The following is an 18569-nucleotide window of genomic DNA, read 5'->3' as shown; positions in this document are numbered from 1 at the left end:
TATCATAAAATCTCAGTAACTATTAGCTGTTATTTTACTGTTATTACCATGCCATTCCTCTTGACTACTTTTATCAAAGGTTAATGGGGGAGTTGGAAAGAAAATAGAACAGATCAGTAACCACACAGATCTGGGTTCAAACATTATCTCTGTGACATACGGGTGTGTGACCTTTGTGGAGTCATTTATATACTCTCACTCACAATTCTCTCACACAGAGAATGGGATTAAGAACATCTAACTGGAAGATTTTGGTGAAATACTCGTGGTAAAACACATGGCACTTGGTAGGTATTCAAAATGATTACCATCATTATGACCTTCCTGGCGAGCACTTCTGATAAAACAACTCAGTGGAGGAATATGCTACGTTATTGACTAATATATAGTTTGAATTGTCAACTGATTTTATTTATCTGAGGCAATGCTATCAACACATCCATGGAGACAACTGCATAAATATCCATTTTTGTAGAATTTCTCTTGTAATAAAGGTATATCTTTTTATTTTTACTTTGTATCCAAAATTTCAACATTGGAAACCCCTGTTCATAAAAAGAAAAAGACACACATGAGTAGATGTAAGTATTTCTAACAATCAGCTGAAGATGTACAATGCCAAATACAAATGGTAATGACAGGCTGAACACAGGGTCTGTCAGCCACAAAGTGACTCAATTTACTGATTAGTCCTATATTTCCACTTGGAGCTATTGTTTAGTTATATAGGTATTACGGACAAGTCTCCATCACCATCACCACCACACACACACAAGCATACACAATGTGTTGAGTGTAGTCTGATTCTTCAGTTTCTGCATTCAAAGTGTCTCCATTTGGCACATGTGTCTTGAGCACCAGCTGTGCTCACTAGCTGCAGAATTGGCATCTCTTCCAGATCACCTCAGTGAAAGGATGGGGTGATTTATTGCACTTGCCCCCTCTTTTTTTTTTTTGAGATGGAGTCTTGTTCCGGTGCCAGGCTGGAGTGTAGTGGCATGATTTCAGCTCACTACAACCTCTGCCTCCCGGGTTCAAGAGATTCTCCTGCTTCAGCCTCCCGAGTAGCTGGGACTACAAGTGCGCACCACCACGCCCAGCTAATTTTTGTATTTTTAGTAGAGACAGGGTTTCACCATGTTGGCCAGGATGATCTCGATTTCTTGACCTCGTGATCCACCCACCTCAGCCTCCCAAACTTTTGGGGTTACAGGCGTGAGCCACCATACCCGGCCCACTTTCCCCCTTTGAACAAGAAACATGTAGTCACTGCAGAGAAATGGGGTGAGCTTAGAGACCTAGTGGACATAAAAGAATTCAAATAACTTTATCTTGCACTTCAAAGTACTTTTTATTTTCAGAGTTTGTCTAGTCTTTGCAAAGTTATGCAAATTATAAAGCAATTTTCTTTAAGAAAAGAGTTTTTCCCAAAGAGCTGCAAATACTCACCAGCGACACAAAGTAAACAAAGACCCAAAGATAGAACCAAAAGATAGTTCTTTTCTTTAGAGGAGGAATATCCAAGTTGCATTGGACAGAACAAATAATACCCTAGTGTGTTAAACCATTTGAGGGGGAGCTTGATAAGTTTTTCCTCAAAGTTTTTTGAAGAGGCCCTCTTAATTTAAAAGTCCTTTATCACATAAAGCAAGAATGAATGAGACATATTCTGCTTTCCTGGAACATTCTGTAAATTACCGTGAGGGAGAAGCTGACCAGTGGTATTTGTGGGCTAGACAAATGTTCCAATTGTTATTTTCCAATGTTTGAATTGTTCTAAACCCAAACCATGTTTTATCCTAAGCTCTTTTCCCCTGGATTTTGCAGTCATGTGTATTTGGAGGGAAATTGAATCCATATGTGTTTAATCTATTTATACTTAAATCATTAATGTGCTGTTTTGTAAGATTATTTATGTGACCAAGAAACCCTCTGACCATCTTTAGAACTCTGCTTGTCACACCACAGAAGTCCTCATTTTATAAAGAGGTCACATTTGCCCATAGGCCTTATAACTGACCTTATTATAAATTCATAAACCAGGTCCGTGGGACCATTCTTATTTAATGGGTTGATACCACATGATTTCCCAATTTCAAAAAAGGAAATAAGCTTATAAATGTGCTACCCTAAAAAAGAAGAAAGAAAGAACAAAGACTCTAAAAACCACTTTTTTTCCTACTATTTGGATGAGATAACAGTAGATTAAGAATAAAAAAAAATATGCCCTACAGACACAAATTGGAAGGATAATTGAAAGCGTGAGATAGATCCAAAATAGTGCTTGAGATTATCAGTAATCTGGAAGGATGGGAAGAAAAAAACTCTTACCTGGTGGGCTCCATAACAGACTATACACCTAAAAGACTTGTTCTTAAAGGTGTTTTCAATAATAGTTTTAAAAACTACAACTGAAGAGGGAAAGAAACCTAGGCAGGTTATTATGCCACACTGGATGGTGTTTTATGCAGGGCTGATGCAGGAACAAATAACAATCATTGAGTTAAGGTATCCTGCAAAGACTTGCTAGAACTTCCCTTTGGAATCTCTACTGGACCCAAACAATAGGAATCCATGGTCTTGACCATGGCAAGGCAAAAGAAGGTTTCAGGAGTAAGCTGATATTTTGAATATCCCAGTTTGATAGATTCTTCAAGCAAAACTAAGTCCAATTACTACTCTAACCTACCACAATACAAAAAAATAAAGTCAACTCTAATGGCTGCACACTTTATGCCTAGATAATTTTGTAAAAGCTATTGTAAAAAACACCAAGTTTAATTTTTTAAAAAAGCATAAAGGGAATTTTGTCTTCTAATGAGTGCTGGCAACCCAGCAGGATGCCCTGAGGTCTCTCTGTGAATGCATGCTGTGGATCTGAGAAGTCATACGCATAGAGCTGAACTGGGGAAAGCTTGGCCAAGGACCAAATACTGAACAGAACCTAGACTGATCTCTGGTTTTTACGCAGATGCCTTTTTCTGATTATCAGAAAGACATTTAGCGCTAAACACATGTGAGTGAGAGATAAAAGGTTAATTAATACAGACACACACACACTCTCACACACACACATACACACACAATTGTATTGTCGTTTCCTGACCACACCAGAAACTGCATTTCAACGCACTGCAATTCTGCATACTGGCCCAACATGCCAGTGTATGCTGAAGTAGCACCTTAGCTCTCCTGAACACAGTCAAGAAGCAGAGGGCTAGGCTCTAACATTTAATGGGTAACAACCACAAGCCAGGCTTGATCTAGCCACTTTATATGCAACTAGCTTTCAAAGTAATCCTGTGTGGGAGGGAAAACTAACACACATTGAATGTCTTCTCCATCAAGAACTTTATATAGATTAATTAAGTCCTTTAATTTACCCAAAGAGTCTGGACTGATGTTTTGAAACTTGACTTTTTCACATTCTGAAGTATTGCAAAGATTTTCCAATCAAGATGTGAAATACTCTACAACTTTTCAATGGTTGCATGGTATTGACTGAATGAATGTCCTATAACTTATTTAAAAGTCCCTTATTACTGAACATTTATGAAATTTCTCTTGTATTTCTATTACAGATAATGCAACAATAAACTTCCTTTTAAATAAGTTTAATTCACTTCTGTAACAATTTTATTAAACATTATTAGTAGAAACAAGTTTCTGGTACATTTTCTGAAATTTTGATTCATATATCCTATTCTTTCCTGGTATATAGAATTAATTTATTTCCCCTGCCCTGAGTGTGTACATTTTCCTATAAGACTATGAACCCTTTGGGTTTGTGATTATACCCACTTCCTTATTACTACATGTGACTACCTATTATTACCCCATTGTTATTCATTATGATATAAATTTTGTTAATTTGTGGTCTTTGTCTTTTTTTATTATGATTGCCAGAGTTTTGTCTAATTCTTTAGTTCTTTTTATTTGTTGGGGTTTTAATCACAAAGAATCAACTCTTAGATTTATTAGTTGTAATATTTTACATTTCTCGCATTTGCTTGTTTTTACTTTTATCTCTAAAATTCTTTTTTTCTGTAATTAAAAAAAAATCTGAATAAGCAAGTAAAATCCTTGCATTTTTGTAAAAAAATTCTCATTTAATGATGGAAACATTTGAGGTTATGATTGTGTCCTGGAGGGCTGTTTTGATCTCATCCTATAGGTTTTGATATGTAATGTTTTCATTTTCAAACAGCCTATAACTGTAGTTTGATTACCTATTTGAGTTTATAAGTTAGAAGAGTAATTTTAATGTCCAAGTAGTCACAGGGTTTTGTTTTGTTTTGAACATAAATTACTAATTTCTTGTATGGCTTTATGATGGTCTGAGAACTGGGCCTTTGTATGGCTTTATGATGGTCTGAGAACTGGGCCTATCTGGTGATATCATCCAAAACCCAGACCTCTTTTCTTTCTAGTTCTCCATCCTTAGCGTATCTCTCACTTTCACACATTCATGTCATGGCCAAAAGATGGCTGCTGCAGCCTACATCAGTGTTTAAGGCAGAGATAGGAAAAAGGATCTGTGCTGGCCAGGGTGTCCCCTTTCATCAGGAAAGCAAATGCTCCCCCAGAAACCTCTCTGGCATACTTCAACTCAGGTATTATTATCGAAAACCAGATCCATAGTCATCTCAAACTCCAAGGGAGGCTTGGAGAGAGAGACAAGGATTATAATGATTGGCTTAGACTAATCATGATCGATTTATTTTCTAGGGCTGGGCGCATGAATACCCTGAATAAAATCAAGACTCTATTAATAGGAAAGAAGAAATGAACAAATTTTGTTGGGAAACAACTGACAATAACAAAGTAAGAATAATCCAGCATTTTAGGGCAGTATCATCATTATTGTTTAACATTATTTAGCTTCTTTCTAAATAATAGTTTGACATATGCATGTTTTATATTTGCCAACTATTATTTAGACTTAAATCTATGCAAAGTTTAATGTTTATCCTCAGATCTTTTAGATCACAATTTTCTTGTTCTTGAACTCTTTGCAATGATTCATCAATTCATCTCTCATGAGTTCAATCATATTATCAATTGCTTTTTCTCAGGAAGAACACATGATTCTTGCATATACAAGATTGTTGCAACTGAGCTGTGTATAAAATTATGATGTGTCAAGTTTTATGCTGTTAAACTTTGAAGACATTATGTTTTTTTCTCTCTTTGTTGTAAAAAAGAAATTTGATGTGCTTAATTATTAATTATTAGTAGATAAATTGTGCAAGTGTGGCTGGTGGGATTTTTTTTTTTCTGCCTAGGATGATGCTTTATTTTTGTAATGTAATCTGAAAATGTCTCCAGGATAAGTCTATTGTGAATTACTTTACATTAATTATACCCGGTAACGGATTAAGTCCACCCAATTTGAAGACCCAGGTCTTACTTCAAATTAAAAAAAAAAATTCTATTATACTTTTGATCATTACAATTTTTTCTTGTTTCCCTCAAAAATATAAAGAAATGTTAGAATGCTACTATATGCCTTTTACTTTTATTTACTTTTATTTTATTTTATTTTATTTTTTGAGACAGAGTTTTGCTCTTGTTGCCCAGGCTGGAGTGCAGTGGTGTGATCTCGGCTCATTGAAACGTCTGCCTCCTGGGTTCAAGCAATTCTCCTGCTTCAGCCTCCCAAGTAGCTGGGATTACAGGCATTCACCACCACACCCAGCTAATTTTTGTATTTTTAGTAGAGTCGGGGTTTCGCCATGTTGGCCAGACTGGTCTCAAACTCCTGATCTCAGGTGATCCACCCTGCTCCACCTCCCAAAGTGCTGGGATTACAGGTGTGAGCCACAACACCTGGTCTCATTTACTTTATTTTTATGTTATTTCTTATCTTTTAATTTCCTAGAAACTTTAGGAGAATTTCTCAAGTTTATTCTCTATGCTATCGATTATATTTTCTATGTTACTGATTTTTTTTTTTTTTTTTTTTTACCATTTCCAATGAAGATTTAATTCCATCGTTGCATTTCACTTTGGTATGTGTCAGGCACTGTTGTAGTTACTTTAATTATCACAATAATTCGTGGAAGTAGGTACTATTTTAATATCAATTTAACGGATGAGAAAACCAGGGTTTGGCAAGGTTGTGTGACTTGCCCAAGGTGCAAATAAGACACAGAGCCAGATTTTGAAGAATTGGATCCACAGTCCTCATTATAAACTACACTTTCCATTTCTCTCTCAATCTCTGTCTCCTCTCTCATGTATGCACCACTCCTCCGTATCTAGCAGCACAACCAGACCTAAGTTTTGGACTGGTGCTTGGGGTTCCTTTGCATAACAAGATTGAGTATATTATAGATCCAGTCCTGGAGCTTGCAGGCAGTTCACTCACGTTCTGGGTGTGCAGTGATTTTTGTTTGCTCCCTCTTTGCAACCCATGTAAATAGATTTATTGAAGCCAAAGCTTCAGCAGTAGTTGTAACTTTTTCCATTTCCATACAGAGTTTAGGGGTGGGGTGGCCTATCTCAACTTCATTTCTAGGTAAAGGGCCCAGCTCTGGGCTGCTGACATCTATGGCATACTCTATATTTCCCATATCCTAAAGGAACCAGTCTTCCGGATACCTGGATGTATCCTGGTATCAGCACCTAGGTGACCTGTGGCATCAGCCTCTACCTACTTTCTAATTTCTGCTCCACTTCCGGTCCACAAATATGTGCATCTTTTTATGTGGCAACAACTGTGTTTTTAAAAAAATATTTTTTTCTCTTTCCTATTTTTTTTTTTTTTTTTTGTACCTTAAGTTCTAGGGTACATGTGCACAACATTCAGATTTGATACATAGGTATACATGTGCCATGTTGGTTTGCTGTACCCATCAACTCATCATTTACATTTGGTATTTCTCCTAATGTTATCCCTCCCCCAGACCCCCACTGCCAGATAGGCCCCAGTGTGTGATGTTCCCTGCCCTCATTGTTCCAAGTGATCTCATTGTTCACTTCCCACCTATGGGTGAGAACATGTGGTGTTTGTTTTTCTGTTCCTGTGTCAGTTTGTTGAGGGTGGTGGTTTCCAGCTTCATCCATGTGCCTGCAAAGGACATGAACTCATCCTTTTTAATGGCTGCATAGTATTCCATGGTGTATATGTGCCACATTTTCGTAATCCAGTCTATCATTGACGGACATTTGGATTGGTTCCAAGTCTTTGCTATTGTGAATAGTGCCTCAATAAACATACATGTGCATGTGTCTTTATAGTAGCACGATTTATAATCCTCTGGGTATATACCCAGTAATGGGATTGCTGGGTCAAATGGTATTTCTAGTTCTAGATCCTTGAGGAATCACCACACTGTCTTCCACAATGATTGAACTAATTTACACTCCTACCAACAGCGTAAAGGTGTTCCTATTTCTTCACATCCTCTCCAGCATCTGTTGTTTCCTGACTTTTTAAAGATTGCCATTCTAACTGGTGTGAGATGGTATCTCATTGTGGTTTTGATTTGCATTTCTCTGATGACCAGTGATGATGAGCATTTTTTCATGCGTCGGTTGTCTGCATCAATGTCTTCTTTTGAGAAGTGTCTGTTCATATCCTTTGTCCACTTGCCCACTTTTTGATAGGGTTGTTTTTTTCTTGTAAATTTGTTATTATAACAATGTATGTGAAACTTGAAATCATTATACCAACTTTACCAAAGTCTTGTAAATCATCTTGAGATGTTTCAAGATGTTTCCATTTTCTTATTCTATATTTGTTATACTCCATGTGTTGTTGCTATTTTTCCTATTTGCTTATTTTAAAAATAATTTCAACTTTCATTTTAGATTCAGGGAGTACATGTGCAGGCATGTTACATGGGTATATTGTATGATGCTGAAGTTTGGGGTATTGATCTCACTCATCAATTACCCCAGGTTTGGGGATTGATCTCATTACCCAAGTAGTGAGCATAGTACCCCATTGGTAGTTTTTCAACTCTTTCCCCACTCCCTCCTTCCCACCTTTTGGTGTCCCCAGTGTCTATTGTTGCCATCTGGAAAATCAACATGAAGAAACTATTTACTTAACTTTGAACAAAAAGAGATTGATCAAGACTTCCTGTTTGATGGCAGACAAAGTCTGTGACTTGCCTTTGGCCTTGTCTCCTGTTCATTTAGATGTGGTTACAAAATCCCTTTTGATTGACAATTGAGGGCAAATTGAGGTGCATAATTTTCGGCCTAATTCCCAGTGGGTGGCCCATATGCATGTACTTAGACATTCTCTTACACTCAGTGCCGGTTCTTTGTCCTGAAAAATTAATCATGGCATGTCCTTCCTGTATCCACTCTCACTCCAACCCTTTATTGCTGGGATTTAAGTTCCCAGAATGCAATATGCCACTGCCAGGCCGCCCTTCCTTCTTCTCTTCTCACTTCCTTCCAAACATGCATCCTACCATGTGTTTTCTTAGGGGTCCAAATATCCAAATAAATGAGGAAGGAAAATTACAGATGGGGGAATGGGTTATATGGAGAGATGTCTTGTGAACTACAAAGATGTCTTGTGAACCACAAAGAACGCAGGGTGGCCACATTAGTTTTTGCTTGGAATAGACCTGGTATCTCTGAACTAGCATACAGCATTGAGAAGGGTACCACAAATCTCTCTACCTCATCTGAAACAATCTGTTAAATTCTATTTCAGTGAGAAAAGGACATGCAGGTCAACAATTATGATTTTATTTCCACCCCATATACTCTATAATTGATGGAATTTCTTCCAAGCTTCTGGCAATATGTTGGCTGTCAGTTTTCATTTTGTTCAAATGTGCATTCTTTTTGCTGTCTTTATGGTTGTTTGAATAGGAAGATAATAGATGGTTGCATCAGAATCTGTTTGCCAAATGACTTTCAACCAGAAATCTACTGCTGATTTTAGCTTTAAATACAATTTTGTCTGCAACTCTTAGCAATTAGTAAGATCCCATTTCACCATGTTGACAAGAAAAATTTTGATTATTTCTGTTACAGTAGACATTCTAAAACTATCCAATTATGCAAAGGCCACCTGTTGAAACTCCTTATTTGCTTGGCATTATGAAACTCTGCTTAGTTCTTTTTGGAAATCAGTCTGGTCCAACTTAAACTATGAGACTCAGAAACATCTTGGCAATCAGAAGTCTTAGTTCATATCCCTTGTTCAGAACTGCTATTTATGGCTTTATGCACATTTAGAAACAAGTTATCTTTTCATCAACAAACTTTACTTCTCTCTGCTAAACAATTGCTATATTACCCTGATTTTTGTTGAACAAGCCACTTTACCATCATTTTCCAGAGTTTGTCAAAATATAGAAATGTGTAATACTTATGATGGACATGGTTTCTCTTAGAGTTGTGCACTACACACTTACACAACTGTAAATGACAGCCCTGCTCTTTTGTTCTTGAGAAAACTATTTTTGGAGATCATAAGACTTATGGTCAAAGAAAGTATATTAAACACATTCACTCTCCTGAAACCTGATTAAAATGAAAGTAAAACGTTCAAGGCATTTGTCTATAAGGACAAAGAGCAGGAGAGGAAGATATGGCAATATAACAGTGGAACCTGCAAAGCAAAAGGATAAATGGTCAATGACATAGCATAAATCAAAAATCCCAACACTACACTGCCGGTGGAAAATGCTGAGGATAACATGATTTGCACTGTGGAACTCTCCTAAACTTTAGAGCCTGGCAACGTTAGGTAACTATAAATTTGGAAATGACAGGGGAGCTGAAAACAGGATGGTTATTTGAGAGTCTGTGTAAGAAACATTTAGGCTCTCAGATTCCACACTGAGTTTCCACTCAGTGAAGCGTGACCTCAACATCTCCCCACCTTAGTGGAAGGATGGAGGCTTATGCTTAGGACTGGGTGGAAAAGGGGGGGTCTCTGAGATAGGGGAAACCAGGCACAATTAAGGAAGGGAATGCCAATTGAAAACAGATGGTTGAAGTCAAAGTCTATCTAGCTATTGAATGTTGGGACTATAAATCACTATTATCACTCAGATCCCAGAACACAGCCAGCCAGGCCAATATCCTACAGGGCACAAGAAGTTCTTCATTTGAAATCTGAGCATCCCAAGAAAAAAAAATCCATAGATATTGACATTGTGAGTTCCCAGATCACCCTCTTGTGTGTCTCAAAGGTGAAAAGTTCCAGCCCTGTACAGAACTGCCTTCCAACTTTTGAGGGCTTGTTTCTTAAATACAAGCAGACAGCCAAGGATCATCCTGTCTCTGATGAAACATGAAAAATAGAGACCAACACTCAGAAACAGCAAAATTCAATGTGGAGAAACAGAAGCTATGCAGTGAATTAAAGAAGAAAACTATCAATATCCTCTGAGAGATTAGAGAGATATTTGCTCCTTAAAACACACTAAAAGGATACTTTTCTTTAAAAATAAACATTCTAGGAAAAAATTCCTATAGATTAAAAATATTGTAGGAGAAATTAAAAACTTGATAGAGACATTGTACTGCAACGCTGAGAAAATCTGAAAAAGAGATGGATAAAAGAAAACCGAACTAGAAAAGAAATTTAGAGGATCAGTCTATGATGACCAATATTTAAGAGGTGGAAGTTCTAGAACAGAGAATAGAGAAACTAAGGAAAAGCATGGGGGTGAATAGTAATAAGGACACAGAAGACAAAGGAAATAAAACCCAAGGCAATTATTAATTCCAAGGAGAATAAAACATTGTACCAAAAAAGTTGTATTTTTACATGATTCAGTTTTAAACAGCATTAACGTGGCAATGGTTATGTAATCACTGATTGTATGGGACATGCATAGGGGTTGGTAGCTAGCTAAGGTAGAAGGTAGTAAATCCTTACTTAATGGGGGATCAAAAAATGCCTAAATAGAAAAAATCAAAAAGTATGTTATCTGGAGAAATGGAGATAAATACTATAAAAAGTGAAAATGGTAACCTCTCAGAAATGAGAACAGTGGAGGGTGTAGAGGATGCAGTTGTTTTTTGTTTGTTTTGTTTTATCAACAAGCCTTGATAAACTATTTGATGATTCAAATTATATAAAAGCATCACCTTAATTTTTAACAAAAACTTTTTAAAATCTATGTAAACAGAATCATGAAAGGAAAATCATGGCTAGAAATCTAAGAGGGAGATAAATTAGAAGACATGAAGGAAAGAAAGATGATTGCATAAAGGAAAACATAAACAAACAACTCTTATCCTACACCCTAAAATTATGCTAAATTTGGAGAAGCAGTGTAAATGGAGCACATTGAAAACTGAAATGCAGGAAGATGCTGCCAAATGCCATCTGGATGTCTAGTCCTGTTAAGGGTGAAGCCTCCAATAATGCATGATGTGAACTATTTTTAATGAGCTGGGGAAGGAGGAAGGGCAGACATCATTTAGAGATAGGCTGCACTGGAAGATTAAAGAAAATTCTCATGCCCCCAACTGCACCTGCCTAAGTTAATGCTGGCTTTTCCACTTTCTTTTTTCCACCATCCCCACCACCAGTGTGATTCTACTGGCTCTCCTCCCATTCTGGAGCTGATGGTACCTGCTATCACCTATCATCTGATAATGAATTATATGGCTATTCTGACAGAGTGTGGGAGAATCCCTTTTGTCTTAGTGTGGATACCCTCAGGGTCAGTGTTTCAAGGGTCTATATTGAGAAAACAAATTAAAACTAACAAAACAAACTTGCAAAAGTATAAAGACCTGTTTTTTTTTTCCCCAAGACCCAAGACTCAGGCACCTTTTTCAACTATGTGGTCACAGATTGACATTTATTATTACTTTTTAAATTAATTCATTCATTAATTATTTTTTTTTTCTTTGCGACGGAGTCTCTCGCTCTGTCGCCCAGGCTGGAGCGCAGTGGGGCGATCTCGGCTCACGGCAAGCTCCACCTCCAGGGTTCACGCCATTCTCCCGCCTCAGCTTCCCGAGTAGCTGGGACAACAGGCGCCCGTCACCACGCCGGGCTAATTTTGTTTTTGTATTTTTAGTAGAGAGGGGGTTTCACTGTGTTAGTCAGGATGGTCTCTATCTCCTGACGTCGTGATCCACCCGCCTCAGCCTCCCGAAGTGCTGGGATTACAGGCATAAACCACCGCGCACGGCCCCTACAGATTGACGTTTATAAAGAACAGTCTTCAGTTCTCTTCTCTATCTTTGACCCTATCTAGGAATATTTGCCCAGATCACACATTTACTGAGATGAAGAGAAAGACTATTGTGGAATTATGCACTAGAAAGGGAGTTACTGGAAACCAAATTAAAATGAAAAAGAGAAGCACAATACAAAAATAAATAATTTTAAAAACAGATTTGAATTGTTCAAGGCAAACTGTATTAATTACTTTGAAAAGATCGATTTTTTTAAATCTTAAAGCACGAGAAGGGTATTTATACTATCCACTTTGTTCTTCAATTCCAGTAGAAGATTAGTTCATGTAAAAAAAAAAATCAGACATTGAGTAAGTCATCTCTTGTTGGCAAAAGAAGTGGTCACAGTCAGGAAATGCATACCTTCTCACAGCACCGTTATGGGCAGAAAGACCACCTTGTTAAATATCCTCTTTCCAATGATGCATTCTGGATTATTTTCCCATAACAGAGTCTGTTGAGTCCCACAACAGTAGATGTGACTGAAACTTTCATTATACCAAGAAAAAGAATTAAGTAATTTTCACTTGACTATGTAAACGTAAGAAATTATGTGGACTGTTTATAAAGATACAAGGCCTGCCGTTTCAATTACCTGACAGAACACAGACTTTTAAAGATAAGTTCAAGACAAGATGGAACTGTGCTGAACATAATAAGAAACAATGTGAGTTTATAACAATAAACCTCATTAAATGTGAATTTCTGATAAAATTCAGGAGAGAATATCAGCATTTTATTTACCTTTATTTGGATTATTTATACCTATTCTTTCTATCAGCTTGGAAACATTTTATGTTAATTATATTTGTCTAAAAATCAGGGACATTATCAAGACAGCTGACTATAAGTGTCCAATGCTTGCCTCCTCCAAGAAGAACAGAACGAAAAGTAAACAACTGTACTTTGAGTAGAGTTTCTAAGGGAGGACACAGGAATTCAGCAGGAATTGACAAAACTCTCTGAAGAATGTCAACTGGTGGTGAGACAAAAGCAAAGGGCCTGGCAGGGATTGGCCTGGAGCCAGAAGTGACTCCCCATTGTGGGGAAAAGATTCCCAGGATATCCCCAGCAGTGCCCATTACTACCATGGATGCCTGCAATCCTAGCTACAGGAGAGTGTCACAGCTCTTGCAAGCTCTGAGCCTATAAAGAGCTGCCTAGAGTCACATGGCTACATTGATCCAGAGAAGAAACTAATGCTATGTCATCCCCCAAATTGCCGGGACCCAAGCTGCTAGAGCACAGTATCACTTTGAGAACAAAGTCACTGCTACAGTGCATCCTTCCCTGGGACCAAAGAGTGTCGGCATCTCCATATCCCTGGAGCCCTTCCCTCTTTCCATCACACCCATACAATAGGCAGCAATGCCAGAACCACAGTTGGACCCAGTGGTACAGCTGTAACCCCAGCACCTGAGCCCACACAGTGCTTTATACCTCAAGGAACAAGCAGTATAGCACAGCAGGGAGGCCTCCCCAAGACCAGGGGAGCCAGCAGGCATACTCCCAGGACCTGAGAACAAGCTGCCCAGGTGCCTCGACAGGCAGAGCTGTTGCATGTCATGCATGCCTCTCAGGGTCAGAGAACTAGCCTACCCAGCACCTACTGCTGGCAGTGCCACTCTCACAACTAGCAGAACTGCCATGCCTGGCATGCACCCTTCCAAGGACTGAAAACTGGCCTACCTGGTGGCCTCTATCCCCACCAAAGCTGCATCACTGCCTCCACAAACACCCAAAGTCTAGACCACTAAGGGACTCACAGATATTGCTGAGATTAATTATAGCTGAAGAAACCACATAAAGATTATACAACTGCACCCACCCAGAACCAAAGCCAAAGCATCCTACCTCATTGATTTCATAGGACACATTAAGAGGAAGAAGTCTTTTCTGACAAATACTACTCAATAAAATTGGAAGGGGTGACCTTTCTACCAGATGTGCAGATATCAATGTAGGGACACACAAAAACCATGAAAATGTAAGGAAACATGAAACCTCCAAAAACAACACAATAATTTTCCAGTAACAGATCCCAAAGAAAAGAAAATCTATGAAATGCTTGAAAAGGAATTCAAAATAATGATCTTAAGAAACCTTAGCAAGATTCAAGAGAATACAGATAGACGATTTAACGAAATTATATAAATCATTCATGACACATTACAGTAAAACTGTCAAAAGTCAGACAGAGATAATTCTCAAAACAGCAAAAGAGAAGCATGAAGTTACATATAAAAGAGAATCTCTAATAGACTAACAGCAGATTTCTGAGTAGAAACCTTACAGACAAGAAGAGAATGGGGTAATATACCCAAACTGCTGAAAGAGAAAACTGCCAGTCAAGAATTCTCTACCCAGCAAAGTCATCCTTCAGAAATGAAGTAGAAGTTGTCTTTCCCAAACAAGCAGAAACTAAGGAATTTTATCACCACTAGGTCAGCATTAGAAGAAATGCTTAAGGGAGCCCATATCTGGAAGCAAAAGGACAGTAACTACCATCATGAAAACATGTGAAAGAGTAAAACTTCCTGGTAGAGCATATATACAAATGAGAAAGAGAAAGGAATCAAACATTATCACTTCAGAAAATCACCAAACTGCAAACATAAACAATAAGAGAGGAAGAAAGAAACAAAGGATATACAAATATACAAGAGAAAACAATTAACAAAGTGGTGGAATTGAGTCTTGACCTATCAGCAATAACCTTGAGTGTAAGTGGATTACGTTATCCAATTAAAAGATACAGGCTGGCTGAATAAATAAAAATAGAAGACTTAACTATATGTGGGCCTACAAGGAACTCACTTCACCTGTAAAGATACACACAGACTGAAAGCGGATGAAAAAACACATTCCATGCAAACAGAAATTAAAAGCAAGTAACTATGCTTATATCAGATAAAACAGACTTTAAATCAAAAGGTGTAAAAAAAAAAGGATGCATAAGGTCACAATATAATGATAAAAGGATCAACTTAGCAAGAGGATATAACAATTCTAAATATACATGTGCGCAACAATGGAGCACCCAGATATATACAACAAGTATTAAGTATTATTATATCTGAAAGGAGGGAGAGAGACCCTAATACAGTAATAGGTGGGAATTTCAACACCCCACCTTCAGTATTAGACAGATTATCTAGACAGAAAAATCAAGCAAAAAATTGATTTAAACTACACAGTAGACCAAATGGACCTAACAGACATTTATAGAACATTTTATCCAACAACCACAAAAAACACATTCTTCTCATCAGCACATGGAACAGTCTCCAAAATAGACCACTTGTTAGCCACAAAACAAGTCTCAACAAAGTTTTAAAAATCAACAGAATATCAAGTATCTTTTCTGACCACAATGGAACATAACTAGAAATCAATAATAAGATGAACTTTGGAAACTGTACAAATACATAGAAATTAAATAACATGCTGCTGAATGACCAATGGGTCAATGAAAAAATTAAGGAAACTTAAAAATGCCTTGAAACAAATGAAAATAGAAACACAACATCCAAAACCATGTGATACAGCAAAAGCAATACTAAGAACAAAGTTTATAGCCGTTACTATCTACATTGAAAAGTGGAAAGACTTCAAATAAAAACTTAATGATGCTCCTCAAAAAACTAAAGAAGTAAGAACCAAACCCAAAATTAGTAAAAGAAAAGAAATAGTGGGCCAGATATAATGGTTCATGCCTGTAATCCCAGTTATTTTGGTGGTCGGGACGAGAGGATTGCTTGATGCCAGGAGTTCAAGACCAGCCTGGGTAACACAGCAAGACCCCATATCTACAAAAAATAAAAAGAATTAGCCTGGCATGGTGGTGCACACCTGTACTCAGGAAGTTGAGGCAGGAGGATGGCTTGAACTGAGTCATTCCAGGTTACAGTGAGTTATGATCACACTACTGCACTCCAGACTGGGTGACAGAATGAGAGTAAGTAAATAAAAGAGAAATAATAGTGATCAGAGCAGAAATAAATAAAATAGAGACTTTAAAAATACAAAGGATCAACAAAATCAAAAGCTAGTTTTTTGAAAAGATAACTAAAATCAACACATTATTAGCTAGAATAATTATGAAAAAGAGAGAAGACCCAAATAAAATCAGAAACAACAGAAGAGACATTACAACTGAGACCATAGAAGTATAAAACATCACTAGAGACTATTATGAACAACTATATGCCAACAAATTGGAAAAACTGGAGAAACTGATAAATTTCTGGACCCATAAAATCTACCAAGATTGAACCATGAAAAAACAAAATCTGAACAGACCAATAAAAGGTACTGAAAATGAATCAGCAATAAAAATTCTCCCAAAAAAGAAAAGCTCAGGACTGGAAGATTTTACCGCTGAATTCTACCAAACTTTTGAGGAAGAACTAACATCAGTCCTCTCAAACTATTCAAAAAAAGAATTGAAGGGAAGATAATTCTTCCAAATCCATCCTACTGATACTAAAACCAGACAAGGACACAATAACAACAGAAAAACATTAGGCCAATATCCCTGATGAAGAGTAATTCAAACATCCTCAACAAGATAGTAGCAAACCAAATCCAACAGCATAGCAAAAAGATTATATGCCATGATCAAGTGGGATTCATCCCAGGGATTCAAATATGGCTCAATATATGCAAATCAATAATGGTGATACATCACATCAACAGAATAAAGAACAAAAGCCATTTGATTATCTCAATAGACACAAATAAAATTCAATATCCCTTTATGATAAAAACTCTCAACAAATTAGGTATAGAAAGAAAATTCCTCAACATAATAAAGGCCATATATGACAAACCACAACTGGCATCTTACTGACCAGGGGAAAAAACAAAGCTTTTGGTTTTTCCTCTAAGGACTGAAACAAGACAAAGATTCCCACTTTTATTCAACGTAGTAGTGGCAGTCCTATCTGGAGCAAATAGGAAAGAGAAAGAAACAAAGAGCATCCAAATTGGAAAGGAATAAGTCAAATTGTCCCTGTTTGCAGATGATGTGATCTCATATATGGAAAAACTTAAAGACTCTACAAAAAACTCTTAGAACTGATAAATGAATTTAGTAAAGTTGCAGACTACAAAATCAATAGACAAAAATCAGTAGTGTTTCTATATACCAGTAATGAAGTAACTAAAAAAAATACTAAGAAAGCAATGCTATTTACAATAGCTACCAATGAAAACAAATCTAGGAATAAATTTAGTCAAAGTAGTGAAAGATCTCTACAATGAAAACTATGAAACATGGATGAAAGAAGTTGAAGGGGACACACAAAAATGGAAATATATCCCAAGCTGATGAATTGGAACAATTAGTATTGTGAAAATGTCCATACTATTTAAAGTGATCTACAAATTCAATATAATCTCTGTCAAAATACCAGTGACATTTTTTACAGAAATAGAAAAAACAATACTAAAATTCATATAGAACCACTAAAGATCTGGAATCTTCAAAGAAATCCTGAGCCAAAAGAACAAAGCAAAAAGTAATCACACTACCTGACTTCAAATATACTACAGAGTTATAGTAACCAAAACAGCATGGCACTGGCATAAAAACAGACACATAGACCAACGGAAAAGAATAGAGAACCCAGAAATAAATCTATGCATTTATAATGAACTGATTTCTTACAAAGGCACCATGAATACATAATGGGGAAAGTATAGCTTCTTTAATAAATGATGCTGGGAAAATTGGATATCCATATGCAGAAGAATGAAATGAATTCCTGTCCCTCATCATATACAAAAATCAACTCAAAATTGATTAAATGTTTAAATGTAAGACCTGAAACTATAAAACTACTAGAAGAAAATACAGGGAAAGTACTTCAAGACATTAGTCTGTGTAAAGATTTTTTGGATAAGCCCTCAAAAGCACAGAAAAGAAAAGCAAAAAGAAACAACAGAGATTTTATCAAACTGAAAGTCTTCTGCACAGCAAAGAAAGCAATCAACAGAGTGAATGGACAACCTGCAGAATGGGGAAAAGCATTTACATACTATTAATCCAACGAGGAATTAATGTCCAAAATACACAAGCTCAAACAGCAGCAGCAACTACAACAACAATTTCCATTTAAAAATGGGCAAGTGATCTGAATAGATATTTCTTAACAGAAGACACACAAATGGTCGTGGAGCATATGGGAAAAATGCTCAACAGTACTAATCATCAGGGAAATGCAAATCAAAATCACAATGAGATATCATCTCACCCCAGTTAGAATGGGTATTATCAAAAAGACACAAAATAACAAATGTTGGTGAGGATTTAGAGAAAAGGGAACTTTTATACACTGCTAGTGGAAATTACTACAGGCACTATGGGAAGCAGTCTCAAAAAACTAAAA

Source organism: Theropithecus gelada, chromosome 17, assembly GCF_003255815.1.
Source record: "Theropithecus gelada isolate Dixy chromosome 17, Tgel_1.0, whole genome shotgun sequence".
NCBI lineage: Eukaryota > Metazoa > Chordata > Mammalia > Primates > Cercopithecidae > Theropithecus > Theropithecus gelada.
This window is presented reverse-complemented; position numbering follows the sequence as displayed.